Raw genomic sequence first — 27,123 nt, 5'->3', positions numbered from 1 at the left:
CAAAATTTTCTTCTAAGTGAAGAATTTTGGAATGTGAAAAACACAGTTAAACACATTATTAAATATTAAAATTGTTCAAAAAAATATTTTTCAACTTTTAAGGTATGTAAGTGGAAAGGGCTCCAAATTTTAAATATATTTAAATATATATATGTGTGTGTGTGTGTGTGATATGTGTTTATATGTGTTTATATGTATTATGTGTATTATGTGTATTTACATATATAAATGCATAAATACATAAATACAAATGCACACACACACACATATATATATATATATATATATATATATATATATATATATATATATATATATATATATATATATATATATATATATATATATATATATGCACATACACATAATTATAGATATATAGAGAGAGAATAACTCATTCTGTAGCCCATTAACAAATTTAGACAAGTCAGAAGGCTTGCTTTTTCCACAGAAAACCTCTTGATAAACTGTTCCCAATGCAACAAAGGATTCTGGGTAAGACATGCAAATGAGTTTCACAATGACTCACTTTTTATTTCACTCTGCTTTTAGTCGTATATATCTTTTAACCCTTATAAAACATTTTTAATCATATTTATATATGAGTGTAACACTTTATTTTAATGTATTTATGTTGTATTTGGTTCCCATTTTTTGTAACTTGACTCTTTATTCCAGTCTTCCACTCATTTACTTTGTGTTCAAACTTATGCATTTACTTTCAACTTGTAATACTCGCACAAGTTAGCTCGGTCGCAATATCAGTTATAATGACCCGTGTTAACAATTGCGCATCACTTGTAATCTAGACAAAAATGTTTTTAAAAAAAAACATTGAATAACATTTTTATTGTTATTTTTGGTCACTTTTCCTGAAAACTGTTTTGTTTTGTTTTTTGTTTTTGTTTATTTCTGCTGACACACAGAAAGGCTATAGTGTTACCTGCAAATTTCAGTACTTTGACCCTGCAACATACTAAAAAGCCCCAGTCCCTAACTGGCCACAACAAAGGAGAAAAAATATAAATATACTGAAGAGTTTTAACAAGGGGTATGGCCCTGGAGTGCAGAACAGTGCTAATTATGCTAACGGAATGACAGCTTTAAATGCTTTTAAAACATTTATTATGTATGTAGATCCTTTAGAATGCAGTGATTAATTGCTAGATAATTACATGTGATGTTCCTTTAAGGAATGCATTGGATTCTCTGGAGGTATCAGCACTCCTTGAACTTTACATGACCACAGGATTAGCCACTGGGGAGAAATGATATCTGAATATCAAACGTCTCCAACCCCCCGGGATTTCATTACCTCAACAAACCCTACAAGAACTTGTTGTGTAAGGTGTGATACAGAATGTCTAGCAGAATGTGACCAAACAATTTATTTCAAATTACTCACTGGGGTATATTCCAATTTACTTACTTTTTTTAAAACCAAAATTTTTAAAGGGACACACAGTGTAATTACAAGATATTTTTGTTGTGTTGTTATAGAATAACATATCAGCCAAGTCTTAATATTTTTAAATCAAATTAAAATCCGTTTTACTGCAATTATTTTTTAATAGTGAAACTCCATTTAGAGAAGCCAATCAGGGCTTTAGTTCACAGACAAAAAAGGCTAGCCACTGACATAATGTTAGTAAAAAATGCCTTGTTTTTCAGTTATCTGATGAAGACAACTTGGGACAGATGTGTAGCAACATTAGCTTTGAAAAGTCAGCAGGGTCCATTTGAAGTTATGAAATTTAAGTGAAGATGTTGGGGATATCAGTTCGGGGGTGGCAGTGTCAGAGAGGGCTGGTTTGCCTAGTATAGTAAACAGTCCTTTAGTTGTGGAAGAGCAGCATACTATGGTGGGCAGTCCTTCAGACATGGTAGAGGGGCATACTATAGTTAACAGTCCTTCAGTCATGGAAGAGGGGCATACTATAGTTAACAGTCCTTTAGTCATGGAAGAGGGGCATACAAGTCAGGGTCTGAGGCAGATGTTGGTGGTATAAGACTCTATTATTAGGAAGGATGATAGGGTAATTTGTCAGCCAGACACTTTAAATAGAACAGTTTGCTGTCTTCCAGGGGCTTGTGTTAGGCATATTGTGGAGCGTATTGATAGATTGTTAGATGGATGTGGGTCTGATCCTGCAGTCATGGTGCATATTGGTACTAATGAAGGAATCGGTGGGAGATGTAGAGTCCTAAAAAATGACTTCAGGGAGATAGGTAGCAAGCTTAAAGCAAGGACCTCCAAAGTAATATTTTCTGAGATATTACCAGTGCCATGTGCTAACTCAGTAAGGCAGAAGGAGCTAAGGTCTGTTAATTCATGGTTAAAAACATGGTGTAAAAATGAGGGGTTTGACTTTTTAGAACACTGGGCTGATTTTTCATTAGGGTACAATTTGTACAGTAAGGATGGATTGCACCTGAATGACATAGGTGCTGGTGTGTTGGGGGAAAGGATGCTAGCACATTTAGAGAACTTTTTAAATTAGGCAAAGGGGGGGGGTTCATCTTCCAATAGAAGTCAATTGGAACGTTATTTAAAATTGTATGTTCTGTCTGAATAATAAAGTTTAATTTTGAATTTACTGTCCCTTTAACATGTATTGATGTGTGCATGTGATAGTAAAATCTACCAGTCTAATAATATATTATGAATCCAATTTACATCAAATATATAAAAGGTGTTTTTAATTTTATTTAAAATGTTGTTTACATGTTTTTAATTAAATTATTAAAGGGACAGTCTACACCAGAACTTTTACTGTTTAAAAAGATAGATAATATTTTTATTACCCATTCCCCAGTTTTGCATAACCGATAACCAATACAGTTATATTAATGCACTTTTTACCTATGTGATTACCTTGTATCTAAGCTAGTCAGTGCTGACTCCTAGGTAACTCCACGGACCTGAGCACAATGTTATCTATATGGCACACATGAACTAACGCCCTCTAGTTGTGAAAAACTGTCAAAATGCATTCAGATATGAGGCGACCTTCAAGGGCTAAGAAATAATCATATAAGCCTACCTAGGTTTAGCTTTTAACTAAGAATTTCAAGAGAACAAAGCAAAATTCATGATAAAGGAAAGTTGGGAAAGTTGTTTAAAATGACATGCCCTATCTGAATCATAAAAGTTTATTTTTGACTAGACTGTCCCTTTAATAAATATATTTTTTAAGATGTCACTTAGCAACTTGCACAGCTAAAGCACGGTCCTGATTATAAACCAAGCCAGATATTGGAGTTGTACTGAAGACAAATCGTGAATGGTTGGTTCATCTTCCTGTTTTTCAGATGCCTGTGTGACCACTTTATATGTTACTACAGTGCAGCAGGAATTAGGAAGGGGGTGTAGGGCAAATTTAAGAGCCAGCAGTAGACAATTTATTATATTGTATGTATATAATACATTTACTTAGAGGCTTTTATAACTATGTAGATCAATCACATTGCATCTTTCAGATACAACAATATTCACCATCACTTTAAATATAGGGAAAAATCTAAATATTTACTCGTCCACTACAATTTCTCACTAGTCCAGGACGAGTGTAATTTTTTAGATTTTTTTCAACGTACTTTTGTTAAATTGTCTGTAGAAAATAGAAGAAACAAGTAAAATGACAGATATTTCCTGTTTTATTTACAATATCACACTATGGTAGACTCAGCCAGTAAGTTACATTTGCACCTCTCTCTAAATTATATATAAAAAAGATTAAATAGATACTTAAGCACAAGGCCAGTAGCCCACCATGCAATACTTCTTGTAAGATGTAAACCACTTGTCTAAGTAAGATTTATTCTAAATGATGCTGGCACATTCCCCTGCTCTCTGTACACATGCCTGGTGCAAGATGTTTTAAATTCACTCTGCTATCTCTGGTCTGGTCTGCTCGGCATACAGAAGATAGACTCTTAAAGTGACAAGAAACAGATGAAGACACTTGATTAATTTAAATTAGGCTCATACATCAAAGATAACTGATGTTCACACTCTGTCTCTCTTCATGAAATTCCAAATTCTACTTGGTCAGGTTGTGATCTGTTGGCATTTGTATGTCTTAGGTCTCAGGATATATCCCAGACCACCCATAAGGAAGAGATGCAACTGGGTACAATTCATGTCCATTTTAAGGTTTACTGAAAACCAGAAACAAGGAAACTGATAGCAGATATAGACCTCACGGCCCACCAAACTTGTTCAGATCACTGTTCATCTGACAATCAGAATTGGTGCCCTGTAACTTCGCCTTTCAATTATCATTGTCTGTTTGTTTGTTCCAGGACATCTATTGGGAATTCAATTACGTGAACTCTCATTTTTTTTTTTTACGCTTAAAGGGACATTAACCCCTTACCTGCTGAGCTATTCCCACCCAAGTGCTGTGCTTCGAGTTTTTATTGAGAGAAAACAAGAGGGCGACCCCTAGTGCAGATCAATTGTGGACGAGTGGTGAATATCTGCTTATGCTTACGAATGGATACTCACAGAGGGTATTGCACCCTGTAGTGCAAATGTAGCGTACTAGGAATATTATAGTGTCCTAGTGCACATAACCGCTCAAGCAGTACTGCTGTAGTTGGAGATGAATTTCAAGTGTGAAAGGATAGACGTCAGGATGATAAACAAGAGAACTCCAGTATCGTTGTATAAAAATATTTATAAAAAAGGATAAAAGAATATATACACAGATCTACAATGACATCTGTTGTATAATGCTACGCGTTTCTAAGCGCTCACCGCGCCTTTTCCTCAGGCAAATGATACTGAATACACTGGAGTCTCTTACATATATACCTGTGCAGGCTTAATGTGGTCAGCTGTAGCTCATTGTAACAGGTGCTGCATAAATTAACTCCCTTGATATTCTAACCGGATGTTACAAAAGTTACAAAAAATACAATCCAATATGCATAAAAGGAAATATCTAGTACAATGTAATATGCTAATCATTCTCGACATATAAGAACTTGAATAAAGTATATCCTAAAATTTAGACTCTCTGAGTTATCTTGAATGTGTAAAAACACGTTTGTAAATAATTGTAAATATTTGTCAAATTACATGTACATGTATATAAAACTATTTTTGCAAATTACGCTATTTAAATAGCTATCCTTTCTGATGATATTTAGAAATGGGCCAAGATGTAAATCAAATAATAAACTGCCATAAAGTATGATAATGAATTTCTTAACATAAAGGGGTGTGTATCACTGAACTAATGAAAGTGCTGTATTAAATATCCAATGTGATTGCTTCGTCTGACAGGGGTGTGTATCGCATAACAAATGAGAGTGCTATATTCAATGCTTCCCTGATCGTGTAATGTGTTGCTCCATATGATTGGAGCTCGGGTGTGTGTCCAATGACGTCAGGGTTACGTTAGGATACGTGTATTGACTCCCATAGATACGGAATCTGTTACCATAAGTTGCTATGTGTGTGAATTACGTGTTCGTGCGTATTATACAAAAGTGAAATATTCTACAAGAGTTATTTGCTGATAGCTCAACGTGAGAAAAAAATGTGTAGTGAGCTAAGTGATACAACTACTAACTACAGACATAACTAAATGTGTATATAAAATAAGTATATAAAATAAACATACCATATGTTGACATGTGTGCATGAGTTAATGAACTCACAGTGATGGATGCGAGTGTATTGCATAGTTATATCTACTGTTAGACTCGTACATTGTCATAAGATAATATATCTACATAAGACCTATGTGGACACTATAATGTGTAATATGTGAAATTCGTGTATTATATGTGTGGGATAGTGTTACATATAAAATCTAGACAATAAATGATGTTAGAAAATATATTAACAACTGTAAAAGTTGTTAAGGTGATATGTGTTAGATGTAATGTGATGATATATGGAGTGCAGTGCATATATCATATGGAAATATAATTCTGAAAATACATGTGATGTGCAACAATGTTATATATATATATATATATATATAAAAGATGTGTTAAAAAGCAGCAGAGTCTATTACTTCATTAAGGCCCTCTGGATATAGAGTTTTAAATTGATAAATCCAAAAGGTTTCCCTCTGGCGCAATTTTGTCATTCTATTTTGGGAACTTGTGGCAGGAATAATTTCCAATGGGGTAATGTTCATGACACAATTATTTTTGCCATGAATGGAAAAATGGTGCCTAGAGGTACTATATTTATCAGATCCCTTAAGGATACATCTTAAATGTTCTGACCATCTTTGTCTAATTTTCCTACAGGTGCGACCTATATATTGTAGGCCACACAAGCATGTTATACAATAAACTACATAGTTGGAATTGCATGTTATTCTTTGAGTAATGGCAAAAGATTCTCCAGTACTATTAGATATAATATTTTTAAGGCCATTGGTGATGTACTTGCACATATGGCATCTATTTTTATTGCATCTATAGGTTCCTATGTTTGACATTATAGAACTGTGAGAACTATTATTAGGACTTTTAAGCTTACGTTTGCACATGACCACCTTACTAGGTGCCAGTTTTTCTTTGATTGTGGGGGCTCTTTTAAATGTACATCTGGGTTTATCTTGTAATATTGTTTTAAAAATAGGGTCCCGTTTGAGTAATGGCCAGTGTTTAAACAGAATTTTTTTGATCTCTTTGTGGTTATTGTTATATCTAGTAATGAATGAAGATTCAAAATTTGGATCTTCTTTTATGGGTTTGTTTGGAATTTTTGGTTTTAACAGTTCCCCTCTATTCAGAGAGCGTGCTTTTTGAAAACCTAATTCTATTAATTCTTCTGGATAGTGTTTCTCCTTAAATTTATTTTTGAGAAGTATGCTTTGTGTATCGTAAGTGGTTATGTCTGTGCAGTTACGCCGAATCCTCCTAAACTGGCTATATGGGATATTTGTTTTCCAACTAGTGTGGTGGTTGCTATAGTAATCCAAAAAATTGTTACTGTCTACCTGTTTGAAAAAAGTACATGACTGAATACAATTATCCTCTCCCCACATAAGGGTCACATCCAGAAAGTCAATTTTATCTATTTGGATGTTCCAAGTAAATTGAATTCCCATGGTATTATCATTGAGATCATTTTGAAATGAGGCAAGTGATTGGGATGTTCCCCTCCAAACAAATAATAAATCGTCTATATACCGGCCATAGAAGACCAGATTTTGCTCCCATTTTGCATTATAGATGTACTTGGATTCGAATATGCCCATAAATAAATTTGCAAAACTGGGAGCAAATCTGGTCCCCATGGCCGTTCCCTTGGTCTGAAGAAAGAAGTTATCCAGAAACTTAAAATAATTATGAGTTAATATGAAATGTATGAGTTTGAGCAAATAATTCTTCTGAATATCAGACATATATGGATCATCACTAAGATAACTGTCTACAGAGTCTATGCCTATGTCGTGTTTGATGTTGGAATAAAGTGAGCTTACATCACAAGATACCCAAACTAGATGTTGTTCTTTTTTGATTTTGGATAATTTTTGCAGCAGATCAGTAGTGTCTTTTATATAGGACCTCAGCTGAATTACGTATCTTTGGAGGTAAAAATCAATGTATAATGAAAGGTTATCAGTGAGACTATTCATACCCGCAATGATTGGTCGACCGGGAGGATTATGGATTTGTTTATGAATTTTTGGTAAGTGGTAGTAATATGGAGTGTTGGGATTAGTAGGTGTGAGGAATTTTCTCTCTTTTTTTGTCAGGATCCCTTGTTCATGGCCATAAGTAATTAGTTTTTTAAGTTCTTTGGAGAATGTATCTGTAGGGTCTATTAAGAGTTGTTTATAATAGTCTTTATCTAACAGGATCTTCTTAGCCTCACATATGTAATCTTCGTAATTTTGTATTACTAGACCGCCGCCTTTATCAGCTTGGCGGATTATGATCGTATTGTCATTTGAAAGGTTACGTAAAGCCCTTTGTTCATTGGGCCATATATTGTTATATTTTTTATTGTATAGGGGAAGTTTCTCAAAATCTTCTAATACCAAATTTTGGAAAATGTCTAGATAAGCTAGATTCTCTCCATGGGGATAAAAAGTTGAAGGTAGGGAAAGGTTCGTATGGATTACTCCTTCGAACAATTGTTCTGAGAGGTCTTCTGGGTCTATATAGAAGACTGGCATATTTCTTTCTGCTGTCATATTGTCTGTAAGGACTGGCAGGCCTATAGTTTTTTGGGTCTTAAGATGTTTATTAGCAAAATAGCGCTGCAAGGCTAGTTTTCTAGTGTATTTATTTAGGTCTACGAACAGTTCAAACATTTGATGTGAGTTAGAAGGGCAAAAACTAAGGCCTTTTCCTAAAATTCTAATTTCATCATTGGACAGTGGTCTATCTGATAAGTTAAATATGCCTTTACTTAGTTGTTGTAACTTCTTTTCCTTGGTGGCAACTCCCCTTCCCCTATGTCCCCGTTTGTGTGTGTTCTTTTGTTTCTTCCCGGTTGTTGATAAGGGGTATTTTGGCCTTCTCGTCTCCAAAGTGGTGCTAGTGGTATGCGTTCTTCTAAAAAAGCAGCCGAATTATGTGGGTTGGGTGAATCTTGAAAAGATGTAGTCTCTCTATTCTGATTAGATTGGTCAATCTGTATACCAGAAGGACCAGGCAATTGTTCTCTATTTGATTTATGGAAATGTTGGTTATTCTGATTGTGGAAATGTGAACTGGAAGATGATTTGGGAGTGTGTCTTTGTGATGAGTCTTTATAATTAGAATGTGAAGTATGTTGTCCTTTAAGTTCAGATCCCACTGCTGTACTTTCTATCAAACAACTTTTTTCACAATTAGAAGAATATCTCAAAATAGAACATAGACATTGGTGGGACCTAGACTCACTAAAGCAGTATAGAGACAAAAAACAGATCCCACGAGGGCTTAGAATCCTAAAAAATTGTTCATTCAAGGAAGATGAAACACTTTTGGCAAAATGGTTTACAGCTTTAGACAACTGTTCATTTAACCTTATAGATATTCTAATCACTCATAGGGAAAAATTAGTTAATGATATAGCAGAAAAAATAGAAAACACACAAAAGTTATTAGAACAATATAAAGACCATTCTGAATATCAATCTCTCAATGAGAGAACTATTAAATCCACAGACGATTACCAAGATGAAATTATTTTGAGAAAAAACAAGAAAAAGGAAAGAGATGAGAGTGATTATCTTAAAGGTACAGTTTATACATATAACAGAACTGATGATAATAATGAGTCTAAAGATTCCACTTGGACTAAAGTCACCTATAACAATAGAAATAAAAATCATCATATAAACCAATTTAATAGACACAAATCGCAACAATCAGGATATAGATCTTATTCCACTCACCAGTCATCCAATACATATGGAGACAATAGATTTCACTCTACTCACCAGCTATCCAACACATATGGAGAAAATAGAGATCATGAAAGATTCCACATTCCTACTCAGAATAGATTCTCCCCTTTCATAGAACAAGAGTATAGACATCAATTTAATCAACAAGACCAATATAGATCACACAGAAATACTAATTATAAAGATCAATCACAACAACAACATACTTCACATTCTAATTATAAAGACTCATCACAAAGACACACTCCCAAATCATCTTCCAGTTCACATTTCCACAATCAGAATAACCAACATTTCCATAAATCAAATAGAGAACAATTGCCTGGTCCTTCTGGTATACAGATTGACCAATCTAATCAGAATAGAGAGACTACATCTTTTCAAGATTCACCCAACCCACATAATTCGGCTGCTTTTTTAGAAGAACGCATACCACTAGCACCACTTTGGAGACGAGAAGGCCAAAATACCCCTTATCAACAACCGGGAAGAAACAAAAGAACACACACAAACGGGGACATAGGGGAAGGGGAGTTGCCACCAAGGAAAAGAAGTTACAACAACTAAGTAAAGGCATATTTAACTTATCAGATAGACCACTGTCCAATGATGAAATTAGAATTTTAGGAAAAGGCCTTAGTTTTTGCCCTTCTAACTCACATCAAATGTTTGAACTGTTCGTAGACCTAAATAAATACACTAGAAAACTAGCCTTGCAGCGCTATTTTGCTAATAAACATCTTAAGACCCAAAAAACTATAGGCCTGCCAGTCCTTACAGACAATATGACAGCAGAAAGAAATATGCCAGTCTTCTATATAGACCCAGAAGACCTCTCAGAACAATTGTTCGAAGGAGTAATCCATACGAACCTTTCCCTACCTTCAACTTTTTATCCCCATGGAGAGAATCTAGCTTATCTAGACATTTTCCAAAATTTGGTATTAGAAGATTTTGAGAAACTTCCCCTATACAATAAAAAATATAACAATATATGGCCCAATGAACAAAGGGCTTTACGTAACCTTTCAAATGACAATACGATCATAATCCGCCAAGCTGATAAAGGCGGCGGTCTAGTAATACAAAATTACGAAGATTACATATGTGAGGCTAAGAAGATCCTGTTAGATAAAGACTATTATAAACAACTCTTAATAGACCCTACAGATACATTCACCAAAGAACTTAAAAAACTAATTACTTATGGCCATGAACAAGGGATCCTGACAAAAAAAGAGAGAAAATTCCTCACACCTACTAATCCCAACACTCCATATTACTACCACTTACCAAAAATTCATAAACAAATCCATAATCCTCCCGGTCGACCAATCATTGCGGGTATGAATAGTCTCACTGATAACCTTTCATTATACATTGATTTTTACCTCCAAAGATACGTAATTCAGCTGAGGTCCTATATAAAAGACACTACTGATCTGCTGCAAAAATTATCCAAAATCAAAAAAGAACAACATCTAGTTTGGGTATCTTGTGATGTAAGCTCACTTTATTCCAACATCAAACACGACATAGGCATAGACTCTGTAGACAGTTATCTTAGTGATGATCCATATATGTCTGATATTCAGAAGAATTATTTGCTCAAACTCATACATTTCATATTAACTCATAATTATTTTAAGTTTCTGGATAACTTCTTTCTTCAGACCAAGGGAACGGCCATGGGGACCAGATTTGCTCCCAGTTTTGCAAATTTATTTATGGGCATATTCGAATCCAAGTACATCTATAATGCAAAATGGGAGCAAAATCTGGTCTTCTATGGCCGGTATATAGACGATTTATTATTTGTTTGGAGGGGAACATCCCAATCACTTGCCTCATTTCAAAATGATCTCAATGATAATACCATGGGAATTCAATTTACTTGGAACATCCAAATAGATAAAATTGACTTTCTGGATGTGACCCTTATGTGGGGAGAGGATAATTGTATTCAGTCATGTACTTTTTTCAAACAGGTAGACAGTAACAATTTTTTGGATTACTATAGCAACCACCACACTAGTTGGAAAACAAATATCCCATATAGCCAGTTTAGGAGGATTCGGCGTAACTGCACAGACATAACCACTTACGATACACAAAGCATACTTCTCAAAAATAAATTTAAGGAGAAACACTATCCAGAAGAATTAATAGAATTAGGTTTTCAAAAAGCACGCTCTCTGAATAGAGGGGAACTGTTAAAACCAAAAATTCCAAACAAACCCATAAAAGAAGATCCAAATTTTGAATCTTCATTCATTACTAGATATAACAATAACCACAAAGAGATCAAAAAAATTCTGTTTAAACACTGGCCATTACTCAAACGGGACCCTATTTTTAAAACAATATTACAAGATAAACCCAGATGTACATTTAAAAGAGCCCCCACAATCAAAGAAAAACTGGCACCTAGTAAGGTGGTCATGTGCAAACGTAAGCTTAAAAGTCCTAATAATAGTTCTCACAGTTCTATAATGTCAAACATAGGAACCTATAGATGCAATAAAAATAGATGCCATATGTGCAAGTACATCACCAATGGCCTTAAAAATATTATATCTAATAGTACTGGAGAATCTTTTGCCATTACTCAAAGAATAACATGCAATTCCAACTATGTAGTTTATTGTATAACATGCTTGTGTGGCCTACAATATATAGGTCGCACCTGTAGGAAAATTAGACAAAGATGGTCAGAACATTTAAGATGTATCCTTAAGGGATCTGATAAATATAGTACCTCTAGGCACCATTTTTCCATTCATGGCAAAAATAATTGTGTCATGAACATTACCCCATTGGAAATTATTCCTGCCACAAGTTCCCAAAATAGAATGACAAAATTGCGCCAGAGGGAAACCTTTTGGATTTATCAATTTAAAACTCTATATCCAGAGGGCCTTAATGAAGTAATAGACTCTGCTGCTTTTTAACACATCTTTTATATATATATATATATATATAACATTGTTGCACATCACATGTATTTTCAGAATTATATTTCCATATGATATATGCACTGCACTCCATATATCATCACATTACATCTAACACATATCACCTTAACAACTTTTACAGTTGTTAATATATTTTCTAACATCATTTATTGTCTAGATTTTATATGTAACACTATCCCACACATATAATACACGAATTTCACATATTACACATTATAGTGTCCACATAGGTCTTATGTAGATATATTATCTTATGACAATGTACGAGTCTAACAGTAGATATAACTATGCAATACACTCGCATCCATCACTGTGAGTTCATTAACTCATGCACACATGTCAACATATGGTATGTTTATTTTATATACTTATTTTATATACACATTTAGTTATGTCTGTAGTTAGTAGTTGTATCACTTAGCTCACTACACATTTTTTTCTCACGTTGAGCTATCAGCAAATAACTCTTGTAGAATATTTCACTTTTGTATAATACGCACGAACACGTAATTCACACACATAGCAACTTATGGTAACAGATTCCGTATCTATGGGAGTCAATACACGTATCCTAACGTAACCCTGACGTCATTGGACACACACCCGAGCTCCAATCATATGGAGCAACACATTACACGATCAGGGAAGCATTGAATATAGCACTCTCATTTGTTATGCGATACACACCCCTGTCAGACGAAGCAATCACATTGGATATTTAATACAGCACTTTCATTAGTTCAGTGATACACACCCCTTTATGTTAAGAAATTCATTATCATACTTTATGGCAGTTTATTATTTGATTTACATCTTGGCCCATTTCTAAATATCATCAGAAAGGATAGCTATTTATATAGCGTAATTTGCAAAAATAGTTTTATATACATGTACATGTAATTTGACAAATATTTACAATTATTTACAAACGTGTTTTTACACATTCAAGATAACTCAGAGAGTCTAAGTTTTAGGATATACTTTATTCAAGTTCTTATATGTCGAGAATGATTAGCATATTACATTGTACTAGATATTTCCTTTTATGCATATTGGATTGTATTTTTTGTAACTTTTGTAACATCCGGTTAGAATATCAAGGGAGTTAATTTATGCAGCACCTGTTACAATGAGCTACAGCTGACCACATTAAGCCTGCACAGGTATATATGTAAGAGACTCCAGTGTATTCAGTATCATTTGCCTGAGGAAAAGGCGCGGTGAGCGCTTAGAAACGCGTAGCATTATACAACAGATGTCATTGTAGATCTGTGTATATATTCTTTTATCCTTTTTTTATAAAATATTTTTATACAACGATACTGGAGTTCTCTTGTTTATCATCCTGACGTCTATCCTTTCACACTTGAAATTCATCTCCAACTACAGCAGTACTGCTTGAGCGGTTATGTGCACTAGGACACTATAATATTCCTAGTACGCTACATTTGCACTACAGGGTGCAATACCCTCTGTGAGTATCCATTCGTAAGCATAAGCAGATATTCACCACTCGTCCACAATTGATCTGCACTAGGGGTCGCCCTCTTGTTTTCTCTCAAAATTTACAGACTACAGATACATCTTCTGCGTTTGGGAGGAGCAGCCCTCAGTTCAGTGCGCAGTCTGCTGGGACACTGTGAAGTTCCCAGATCGTTCACCTAGGCACTACCTCTGCCTTTCCATACTGTGAGTATGTTTGCACTTGCATTATTTCTTTTATAAAAAATTGGCTACACTAGGAGGCGCCCTTCTCTCTCTGCTCTGCTTCGAGTTTTTAGATGCAGATCTCATTTAATTCCTACTGTAGGGGATTATAAATATATCAGGATATGTGAGAACTCTACAACAAAGTGTGTGGAAAAAAATGTATATTTTAATTAAAATTGTAATAAATAAGGTTGCTAACACAAGGGTGTGTGTTTGACCATATAGTAAAAAGAAAGGTTATCCTCATATAAATAAGGGCCTTTCAGGACTGCTCTGTAACTCTGTGATTTGCACATAATGAGGCCCATGTATCAAGCTCCGAAAGGAGCTTGACGGCCCGTGTTTCTGGCGAGTCTTCAGACTCGCCAGAAACAGCAGTTATGAAGCAGCGGTCACAAAGACCGCTGCTCCATAACCCTGCCCGCCTGCTCTGAGCAGGCGGACAGGAATCGCAACAATTCAACCCGATCGAGTACGATCGCGTTGATTGACACCACCCTGCTGGCGGCCCATTGGCCGCGAGTCTGCAGGGGGCGGCGTTGCACCAGCAGCGTATTGCTCTCCGCATTCAGCGATGTCTTGCGGACCTGATCGGATCAGGTCCGCAAGACATTTCTTAAATATGCCTCAGGGTCTCCCATGAGCCTCTGTGCAAATAAACGGACATTTATTCATGTCAGGTGATCACTATTACCACAGTGATCATCTGGCTAAGAAAACTTATATAAGGGCTAAATTGTAAAGACGGTTTTAAAACAAGGGGACATGGTCTGTTATAATGTGCTTAAAATTATATATTTTATTTCTTTAAAAATCCTGCATATACTCTATACCCCCAGACACACACCTTAAACAGCAGGTATTTACTTTTCAAAGAGGGGGTCTCTAGGACTTAAAGGGACAGTATACTATACACAATTTTTTATATAACTGCACGTAATAGACACTACTATAAAGAAGAATATACACAGATACTAATATAAAAATCCAGTATAAAACCTTTTAAAAACTTACTTAGAAGCTCACAATTTAGCACTGTTGATGAGGTTAGTGTTCTAGCCTAGAACACCTACTGAAAGGGGCTGAGAGCAGACCCTCTTCCCCCTCCCCTGCATATGAAAAGTTCCATTATACAAACAGAAGCAATGTGAAGTCTGTAGACATCAGTATACGTCTTAAACATTGGAGCTTGGTTAGGAGTCTGAAAATCAGCACAACGTTATTACAAAATAAGAAAAACTATACATTGTTACAAAAACACTCCCAGATGGGCTATATAAATGGATCATATACAACACATTTATGGGAGCTGAGATAAAGGGGTTAAATACTTAACTCCTCCCATCCATCTCCCTGTGCAGCTACCCAGTACTTCCCAGTCTCCGGGCCCATGCTTGGTGACATCACTGCTATCCCTGGATTCCACCAGAGATACAGGGCCACTTAGCCACCTTATAGTTCCCTGTAAATGAGCGGGGGAGCTACAATTAGCTATAAAAGCAGCCCCCGGATGACTACACATAGTTGTCATCTGCGCTGAAAGTATTGCGTGGATGACGACCACATTTAATCATGCATATTAAAAGGGTTAAATTCAATTATATTTGTTGAGTAAAAATGACATAATTTTTGTTAGATAAATTCGTTTTTGCCTTTTTATTTACAGTATTTGATAAATATTTGTATAACTCCCCTTAAAGTTGTTAAAAACGTAAAGTCCTGATTGGTAGCCATAAGAATTGCAACTGTTAATTAAAACACCGCTGGTTATTGGCGGTCATGTACCTTCTACACCTGATTGGATCACCAGAGGATTCCTGCTCGGTGAAGAGCTGCAATATTTGTGGCTTCTGAAGTAGGAATTTAGCTATGTGTTTAATCAGTTTAGGGAGTGTAAATCTGGGGTCAGTAATGTAAAATTGGCATGCTCTAATGAATTAGTGTGTGAGATTTATTTCATTAGGATATCTCTTTAAAATGTATTACAGATGATATATATATATATATATATTCCTTTCTGGAACAAAACTGTTTTTGTTTTTTTGTTTTCCATTGTTAAGATGAGTGTCCCTCTAACCAGTGAAATGTTTATCCCTAGGGGTGAGATGTGCACAAACATATATTTCCTGCTAGTTTCAAAAATTATTTTATACAGCTTTAAAATAACCATTTTCAAGCAAACACATTTGATTTGTTGAGCTTTCATATTGCATGATAGATTTTTTGTAAGCTTATTATCCTTTAAAGGACCTCTCAATTCAGTAGAACTACATAATTAACTAGTACATAATAAAAAGACAATAACACCTAAGCAGTAGATTTTTTCTGACAAATTTATTTTTTCTCCCATTTTCCGGCCCCTTGTATCATGTGACAGACATCAGCCAATCACAGACTAGTATAGTTATACACTGTGAGCTTGTGCACATGCTTATTAGGATCTTAATCCCCAGAAAGTGTGAATCTAAAAAGACTGTGCAGAATTTGATATTGGAAGTAAAATGGAAAGTGTCTTAAAACTGCTGATTTATGTGAACCATAAAAGTTTAACTTAAATGTTCCTTTAAATGAATTTTAAAAAAACCCAAATGGTATCACTTTGGTATTGTTCTGACATAATTTAGTATATTATTTTACAGTCTCTATTCAATAAGAAACTCTATATTGCACCCTAGACCCATATTTAGACCTCTCTCAACGTATTCCATTCTTACTAGAGAATCCCTAATGTCTCTTAAAGGGACATGAAAGACCAATTTCTTCTTTCATTATTCAGATACTGCATACATTTTTAAACAACTTTACATCCAATTTACATCTATTATCAAATTTGGCTCCCAGAAGTGCTTTGCTGCTGCTACTGAGCCTACTTAGGTATGCTGCTCAACACAGGATACCAATATTACAAATCAAATTGCATAATAGAAGTAAACTTAAGAGTTGTTTAAAATGGCATGCTCTATCTGAAAGAAAAATGTGAGGCTTCATATCCCTTTAAGAACATACACAGTAAATAGTATTTTTATGAATCATATTTAGAATGTGTTTTTTCCTTTCTGGAAAGCACCATTAAATACAGTAGATGAATAATAAAAAGACAATGTAATAGCACTTGAATTTAAATGAACAATAGATTTTCTTCTGAAAAATATCAGTTTGTTCAATTCCTCCCCCCGTATCATGTGACAGCCATCAGCCAATCACAAAATGCCTATAAGTATACTGTAGTTTATAGTAATAGGGATAGTGAAGACCCTGTAATTGCGATGTTTTTCTATCCACAAAACAAATATTTTTAAGATGTTTAAGTGCTGCTCTTTCATATACATAATATAACAGTTTCAAGTAATATGTCCCTTAAAATAATAACCAAGAACATACTACACTCACTAGACTCTTAAAATTATGTGGTTCTTGTTAAGAATTACTGACCACCAAAATCTCACTAGACACCTTTCTAGAATTTATTAATGTTGTGGTGATTTTCAAATTCCAGATAATATGTAGAATTTATAGCTACAATATCATTTAACTCCTTCACTACCAGCAATTTCAGAGTAAAACTTGCCCAAAGTACCTAATAATTTTTAGCATTTTTGCTATCACTATTAAACTGAAACAGAGCTTTTGATTTTTTTGACCTATGAAAACTATCACCTAGATTTAGAGTTTGGCGTTAGCCGTCAAAAGCAGCGTTAAGGGGTCCTAACGCTGCTTTTTAACGCCCGCTGGTATTTAGAGTCAGGCAGACAAGGGTCTACCGCTCACTTTCTTTCCGCGACTCGAGGCTACCGCAGATCCCCTTACCTCATTTGCGTATCCTATCTTTTCAATGGGATTTGCCTAACGCTGATATTACGAGTCTTGGAAGAAGTGAGCGGTAGAGCCTCTACCGACAAGACTCATACCGTCAAAAAAAGTCAGTAGTTAAGAGCTTTATGGGCTAACGCGGGAACATAAAGCTCTTAACTACTGTGCTATAAAGTACAGTAACACCCATAAACTACCTATGAACCCCTAAACCGAGGCCCCCTCACATCGCAAACCCTATAATAATTTTTTTTAACCCCTAATCTGCCACTCCGGACACCGCCGCAACCTACATTATACCTATGAACCCCTAATCTGCTGCCCCTAACATCGCCGACACCTATATTATATTTATTAACCCCTAATCTGCCCCCCCCCCCAACGTCGCCGCCACCTACCTACAATTATTAACCCCAAATCTGCCAACCGGACATCACCGACACTATAATAAATGTATTAACCCCTAAACCGCTGCACTCCCGCCTTGCAAACACTGTAATAAACTGTATTAACCCCTAATCTGCCCTCCCTAACATCGCTGCCACCTACCTACAAATATTAACCCCTAATCTGCCGTCCCCACCGTAGCCGCTACTATAATAAAGTTATTATCCCCTAAACCTAAGTCTAACCCTAACACCCCCTAAGTTAAATATAATTTAAATTAATCTAAATAAATTTACTATTATTAAAAAAAAAAGTTTAAACTAATTACACCTAATCTAAGCCCCCTAATAAAATAAAAAGTAGCGGGGAGGTTCTGTCGGCAGATTAGGGGTTAATAAGTGTAGGTAGGTGGCGGCGACATTGGGGGGGGCAGATTAGGGGGTAATAAATATAATATAGGTGTCGTGTCGGCGATGTTAGGGGCAGTAGATTAGGGGTTTATAGCTATAATGTAGGTTGCGGCTGTGTCCGGAGCGGCAGATTAGGGGTTAATAATATAATGCAGGTGTCAGTGATAGCGGGGCGGCAGATTAGGGGTTAATAAGTGTAAGGTTAGGGGTGTGTAGACTCGGGGTTCATGTTAGGGTGTTAGGAGCAGACTTAGAAAGTGTTTCCCCATAGGAAACAATGGGGCTGCGTTAGGAGCTGAACGCTGCTTTTTTGCAGGTGTTAGGTTTTTTTTCAGCCAGCTCAGCCCCATTGTTTCCATTGGGGATATCGTGCACAAGCACGTTTTTCCAGCTTACCGCTACCGTAAGTAGCGCTGGTATTGAGGGTTGAAGTGGAGCTAAATTATGCTCAACGCTCCCTTTTCTGAGGCTAACGCAGCCATTCAGACAACTCTAAATACCAGCGTTGTCTTAAGGGTGCGCTGGGAAAAAAAGGAGAGTTAGCAACGCGGGTCTTTACCGACAAAACTCTAAATCTAGGCGATTATGTTTTTAAAGTAGACAACCCGCACCTTACGTGAAATTGCTGGCAGTGAAGGGGTTAATCAAGTAGCTTGTAAGGTTAATTTTTAATGCACTATAACTTAAATTTAATATAGTTATGAAATTCAAATACCCTGCGTTCCACCGCCCACTTCAAAAGTCCATTTTTCTGTGAGCTAAAGGTTTGAATTGTTCTCCAATCAGAGCTCTAGCTACAACAAGAGTGCCATATGGGGAAAGCACTGATTGGAGAGCAATCCAATCCTTTAGCTCACAGAAAAATTGACTTTTGGAGTGGGAGGCGGAGCATGGGGTATTTCAATTTCATATCTATATTAAAAAAGTAAGTTAAGCGCAACTTCATTACATCTGATGAATGAAACCCCATCTAAAATATCACTACCATTCCGGAGCTGATTTTAAAAAGGGGAGAGTTTACCGGCACTTTAAATACAAATACAGAAACAGAATATTATATCAAAGGAACAATATACTCTGACAAGCAGCTGATAAAAGCAGTCACAAAAACATCCTTCTAAATGGGCTCCATCTCACCCATCCCCAACTAGGAGGTTGATTTCTGCTCTTGACAGTTGCTGGTTTTCTATATCCAATACTGCAGCATTGACATTTTCATTATAGCGGACAGTTTTGCCAGACAAAAACAGAAAATTTAAACAAAATAAAAGGTAAATGATTTATTTGTAAACAATTTTAGCAGGTAAAATGGATCATTGGTATCAAGTTGAAGGGGATAAGATTTTACTGTGTAATACACCTTTAATTCTATTAATATAATTTATTTGTAGGGCTCCAACAGATTTGGCAGCGCTATATACATAAGAATAATATTAAAGGTAGCATTTATAGGAGACAAATGCGTAGAGGGCACTGCCAAGAGTTGTAAATCACCTCTCATGAATGTAATCTACAAAACAATTCTATTTCATTAAACCTTTTTCTAGGCACATTGGGTGTGGTATATTGGATCACACCTCAATGTTTTGTGATGACTGAGCATTAATGTTAAAGCATCACTAACATTAAAACAATATGGTTAGGTAAGACTTGGCTAATTTATTGCTATGTATCATCAGTGTTAAAGGGACAGTAAACCTTAAAAATAAGGTTATATAATTCTGCACATAGTAGCCATAAAAGGAAAAAATGCTTTTATGGCTATAGCACCTAAATAATGTTTTATAATTCTGCACTATGTGCAGAATTATATAACCTTATTTTTAAGGTTTACTGTCCCTTTAAAGAGACAGTAAAGTCATAATTAGATATTTCATGATTCAGATAGAGAATGCAATTTTAAACAACTTTCCAATTTACTTTCATTATTTAATTTTCTTCCTTCTCTTGTTATCCTTTGCTGAAATACTTATCTAGGTTAAGCTCAAGAGCAGCAAAGAATCTAGGTTCTAGCTGCTGATTGGTGGCTGCATATATATACCGATTGTCATTGGCTCACCCATGTGTTCAGTTAGAAACCAGTAGTGCATTGCTGCTCCTTTTGATACCAACAGAATAAAACAAATTTGATAATAGAAGTAAACTGGAAAGTTGTTTCAAATGTTATGTTCGGGGGGAACTTCCGGGCAGCGGCCATTACAGGGTGCAATGCAAAGAGCTGGAGCAAAAGTTTGAGTCTTCTAAATATCTCTGGATCCCTGAAACATTCAATATATAATTTGATAGGTAATGATTGATCGCATGTTCAGAACTCAAATCCGACCTTTAATATAATCCAGCTCCTGTGTTCCTGGCTTTTTATTAAGGTTAAAGGGACAGTCAAGTCCAAAAAAAACTTTCATGATTCAGATAGGGCATGTAATTTTAAACAACTTTCCAAATTACTTTTATCACCAATTTTGCTTTGTTCTCTTGGTATTCTTAGTTGAAAGCTAAACCTAGGAGGTTAATATGCTAATTTCTTAGACCTTGAAGGCCCGCCTCTAATCTAATCTAAATGCATTTTGATAGTTTTTTTACCACTAGAGGGCATTAGTTCACGTGTTTCATATAGATAACATTGAGCTCATGCACGTGAACTTACCATGGAGACAGCTCTGGTTGGCTAAAATGCAAGTCTGTCAAAAGAACTGAAATAAGGGGGCAGTCTGCTGAGGCTTAGATACAAGGTAATTACAGAGGTAAAACATGTATAATTATAACTGTGTTGGTTATGCAAAACTGGGGAATTGGAAATTAAGGGATTATCTATCTTTTAAAACAAAAAAAATTCTGGTGTTGACTGTCCCTTTAAAGTGGATGGTGGAGAAGGCCTTATTCTGACCCCCCTCGATGAGAACACTCCTGGACTCATCAAGTATAGGAGTGCTATCTTGCTTGTCACTGCATTTCCCTTTTCCCCCAGCATATCGTAAATCACTATCTACATTGTAAAGTCGGGTACCCCCAAACCTAAATCTGGAAGCACAGCTGGCAATACTCACACTCAAGTCCCTGACGCTTATGAAAATATGGAGGCGACTGGCGTCTTTTTTTCTAGAGGCATTAAGGGAACTATTGCCTGTCTACCTGGAGGGGTTCATGAACACAGACCCGCAATCTCACAAGACCAAAACTGAGAAGGCTTCTGCTTACACTGCCTGCTATGAGAGGCATCTGCTAATACTAACCGCCAGTCAAGAGAAGCATGAAGTTGTATCCAACGCACATTCGGCAGTCGGAGGAGCTAACAAACAGCTAGATTACGAGTTTTGAGCGCTATTGGGAAATTAACGACTGCAACAAAAGCGGAGCTATTTCACCTCCCTATAGCGCTGCTATTAAAAGTTTTAAAAAGCAGGCTTGTGCGGGCAAAATGGTTGCATTGAGCTCCATACCGCACCGAAATCAAGCTCTGCTTTGAAGTGCTTGTGCCCGATTTCCCCATAGACATCAATGGGGAGAGCCGGGGGGAAAAAAAACCTAACCCCTGCGATCACGGAAACAAAAGCTCCGTAACTCAGCCCCATTGATGTCTATGGGAAAAGAAAAAGTTACGTTTAAACCTAACACCCTAACATAAACCCAGAGTCTAAACACCCCTAATCTGCCGCCCCCGACATCGCCGCAACCTACATAATGTTATTAACCCCTAGTCTGCCGCCCTTAACATTGTCGCCACCTAAATAAAAATATTAACCCCTAATCTGCTCCCCTTAACATCGCCGCCACCTACATTACAGTTATTAACCCCTAATCTGCCGCCCCCAATGTCGCCGCCACTATACTAAAGTTATTAACCCCTATACCTCTGGCCTCCAACATCACTAACACTAAATAAATATATTAACCCCTAAACCTAACCCTAACGTAATCTTAAGCCTAACCCTAACACCCCCTAACTTAAATATAATTAAAATAAAGCTAAATAAACCTTACAATTATTACCTAAATAATTCCTCTATAAAACTAAATACAAACTTACCTGTAAAATAAAACCTAAGCTAGCTACAATATAACTAATAGTTATATTGTAGCTATCTTTGGTTTTATTTTTATTTCACAGGTAAGTTTGTATTTATTTTAACTAGGTAGATTAGTTATTAAATAGTTATTAACTATTTAATAACTACCTAGTTAAAATAAATACAAAGTTACCTGCAAAATAAAACCTAACCTAAGTTACACTAAAAACTATTACAATAAAATAAAATAAATTAAATTATTAAAATACAATTTTCAAAATTACAAAAAATAAAAAAGCACATTATCAAAAATAAAAATGAATTACTCCTAATCTAATAGCCCTATCAAATTAAAAAGCCTCCCCAAATAAAAAAAAAACCTAGCCTACACTAAACTGCCAATGGCCCTTAAAAGGGCCTTTTGTGGGGCATTGCCCCAAAGAAATCAGCTCTTATACCTGTAAAAAAAATACAAACACCCCCCAACAGTAAAACCCAACCAACCCCCCAAATAAAAACCTATCTAAATAAACCTAAGCTAACCATTGCCCTGAAAAGGGCATTTGGATGGGCATTGCCCTTAAAAGGGCATTTAGCTCTTTTACATTGCCCAAACCCTAAGCTAAAAAAAAACCCCACCCAAAAAACCCTTAAAAAAAACAGCCAATAGAATTGGAAGAGAACAAACCTACCATCCCCAGCAGTCTGGAAAACTAAATTCACTCACTACCTCCAACTGGTGAAATACCACTACACCCGCACCAAACGAATAGAAGAATTTCAAAACATAACATTTCTATGGGAAGAATATGTAAATAGCTAGTAGCAGTTCACCCTCCCCTGCATACTTTTAATAAATAAAATAAAAAAATAAAAAAATATATTAAAAAAAAAAAAAGGGGGGACTACACAACAAGACTCACACCTCTGACTCCTCCAGACCTAGTTCATGTAACACATTTGTACAGTTGGGTCAATTCACAGCTCACAATAATAAAGGGGACGTCAATGTCATTCCACCCATAGTTACTTCTCATTCTTAGACATCCCAGCAGATTGGTACTTCACTTCTAACCCAACCTTAATAGCTAAACTCGAGTCTTACTACTATAAGCATAATTGTATAATTGTAACGAAGTCTTACTTTTATTTTTCTTGTAACAAATGTTGTCAATTTGAATGTTTCTTTAATGTTTTTCTATGTATATCTTGGAAATTCTCAATAAAGCATTTAAATTAAAAAAAAAAAAAAAAACAGCCAATAGAATGAGAGCTCAATCCTATTGGCTGATTGCAACAGCCAATAGTATTTTTTCACCTTTAATTCCTATTGGCTCATAGAAATCTTTCAGCCAATAGGAATGTAAGGGACGCCATCTTGGATGACGTCACTTAAAGGGAAACTTCATTTTACAGCAACCATCGTAAGAAGAGGATGCTCCACGCCGGATGTCTTGAAGATGGACCCCCTCCACACCGTATGTATGAAGATAGAAGATGCCGTCTGGATGAAGACTTCTTGCCGTCTGGATGAGGACTTCGCCGCCCGGATGAAGATGGAAGAGGCCGCCCGGATGAAGACTTCTTGCAGGCTGGATGAGGATGGATGTCCGGACTTCGAAAGCTGTAAGTGGATCGTCGGGGGTTAGTGTTAGGTTTTTTTAAGGGCTTTTGGGGTGTTTTTTTTTAGCTTAGGGTTTGGGCAATGTAAAAGAGCTAAATGCCCTCTTAAGGGCAATGCCCATCCAAATGCCCTTTCCAGGGCAATGGTTAGCTTAGGTTTATTTAAATAGGTTTTTATTGGGGGGGTTGGTTGGGTGGTGGGTTTTACTGTTGGGGAATGTTTGTATTTTTTTTTTTTAGAGGTAAAAGAGCTGATTTCTTTGGGGCAATGCCCCACAAAAGGCCCTTTTAAGGGCCATTGGCAGTTTAGTATAGGCTAGGGTTTTTTTTATTTTGGGGGGGCTTTTTTATTCTGCTAGGGCTATTAGATTAGGAGTAATTCATTTTTATTTTTTATAATGTGTTTTTTTATTTTTTGTAATTTAGTGTTTATTTTTTTGTAATTTCGAAAATTGTATTTTAATAATTTAATTTATTTTATTGTACTGTTAGTTTTTAGTGTAAGGCAGGTTAGGTTTTATTGTACAGGTAACTTTGTATTTATTTTAGCTAGGTAGTTATTAAATAGTTAATAACTATTTACTAACTAGTCTACCTAGTTAAAATACAAACTTAGCTGTGAAATTAAAATAAAACCTAAGATAACTACAATATAACTTTTAGTTATTTTGCAGCTAGCTTAAGTTTTATTTTACAGGTAAGTATGTATTTAATTTTAAATAGGAATTATTTAGGTAATAATTGTAAGGTTTATTTAGATTTATTTTAATTATATTTAAGTTAGGGGGTGTTAGGGTTAGGCTTAGGGTTACGTTAGGGTTAGGGTTAGGTTTATGTATATTTATGTAGAGTTAGTGATGTGGGAGGTCAGAGGTTTAGGGGTTAATAATTTATTTAAGTATATTTCGTTGTGGGGGGCTTGCGGTTTAGTGGTTTATTATAGTGGCAGTGTGGGCGGACGGCAGATTATGGGTTAATAATCTTTAAATAGGGTTTGCAATGCGGGAGGGTGACGGTTTAGGGGTTAATAGGTTTATTATAGTGGCGACAATGTCGGGGAGGGGCGGAATATGGGTTCATAATTCTTTTTAAGTGGCGGCGATGTCCAGAGCGGCAGATTAGGGGTTATTATAGTGTTTGCGATGCGGGAGAGCCTCGGTTTAGGGGTTAATAGGTAGTTTTTAACACTTTAGTTATGAGTTTTATGCTACAGCTTTAGATGGCGGTACAGATCTTGTCAGTATAGAGTGTACCGCTCACTTTTTGGCCCCCCAGGCAAACTCGTAATACCGGAGCTATGGAAGTCCCATTGAAAAAGGACTTTTTTAAAAGTGCGGTACTGACATTGCGCGACGGCCAAAAAGGTGTGCGGTACACCTACAAGACTTGTAATAGCGGCGTTAGGGAAAAAGCAGCGTTATGAAGCATAACAATGCTTTTTCACTCATAACACAAAACTCATAATCTAGCTGTTAGACAGTAGCCTTACCTCTTTAGTGACCTCCACTAGAACCTCAAATGCTAGACCGGCCGGCGACCAGGAGGAAGCACCCATCACTTTGATACACTGTGTGGAAGGCCGGTGGATCGATCTTGCAAGAGCCGGACTGTTGGTGGGAACCACCAAGACCATTTCAGCATCGACGAAACTGAGAGCTATAAGCCAACCTGCCTTCACTGATTCATCGTCAGCTCTGTTGCACACTCTAAGAGCATCCAACTCTGAATTGCAGTGGCCACATGAAAATCACTGGTACAAACACTCTTCAGCACCTATATATTAAGGCAACGTGACCCGCCTCACAATTTCTGCTTAAAAGAGGGTCATCTCCAAACAAAAGACACTTTCCTTTGTGGACTACACTCCTGTTGCTGTAAGGTCTGGAGTGAGGTAAGACAAGTGAGTGGACTGGGACAGATACACCTTCATGCCCACAAATATATGTGCCATGATTCAACTGCCATAGCACTATTCATCTAATATACATCTCTCATGGACAATTTTTCAGATGTTGTCTAAGTCCCTCTACCCACTTGACCCCTACAAAAGCTATCCTGTACACCGACTATGTTTACAGCGCTGCGGAATCTGTTGGCGCTCTACAAATACCTGATAATAACAATAATAATAATAAGTATGCATTTACTTGGGGACACCTATATGTTTTTGTAATTTTTTTCTTAATAGTTACGTGTATGGTTATGTTTATTTAGAGTTCCAAAAATACCAACATTGCCTCATACACTTTAAAATGTTTGCTATTGGTAGTTCACATTTGGGGGTTACCCTGTTTCTTTAATGATGTTATACATAAATACATGTTATACTCTAGTACATTGTTTTTTTATGTTTGGTATTGTTAACTAATTAGGACAATGGGCACTATATAACTCACTACTTATACTGCAGTGCATAGTCTAGGTTTTGAACAGCTCCAGTAATTGTAGAAATGTTCTTTAGATATTACAAGTAGCCAGTTGGTTTGGCAGTGGCCTTAAACTAGGATGTCTATTTAAGATACTTAAAACTAAGTACATAATATACTATATTATCTGCTCTGACCTGAGAACAGTATTAAAATCTAATCGTCTCAATTATAGAACTACATTTAGTCCCTTATCTTTTATACAGTAGACTTGCTGATTGGCACTTTTCTACTTTTTTCCCTATTACATATTAGAGTTAAGGTCAGGCTGCTTGCGGCCGGAGCGGACGGGCCTGGTTTTTATGAATAGTTAGGGGAGTTTCTCTTTCCTATGTTGATAACTACTATATTTGGGAGCTAGCCAGCGATAAAAGCATTTAACCCTAGGTTGATTTCTTCTT

The sequence above is a fragment of the Bombina bombina genome, chromosome 5, assembly GCF_027579735.1.
Source record: "Bombina bombina isolate aBomBom1 chromosome 5, aBomBom1.pri, whole genome shotgun sequence".
Lineage (NCBI taxonomy): Eukaryota > Metazoa > Chordata > Amphibia > Anura > Bombinatoridae > Bombina > Bombina bombina.
The sequence above is the reverse complement of the archived record's forward strand: the minus strand, read 5'-3'. Positions refer to the sequence as shown.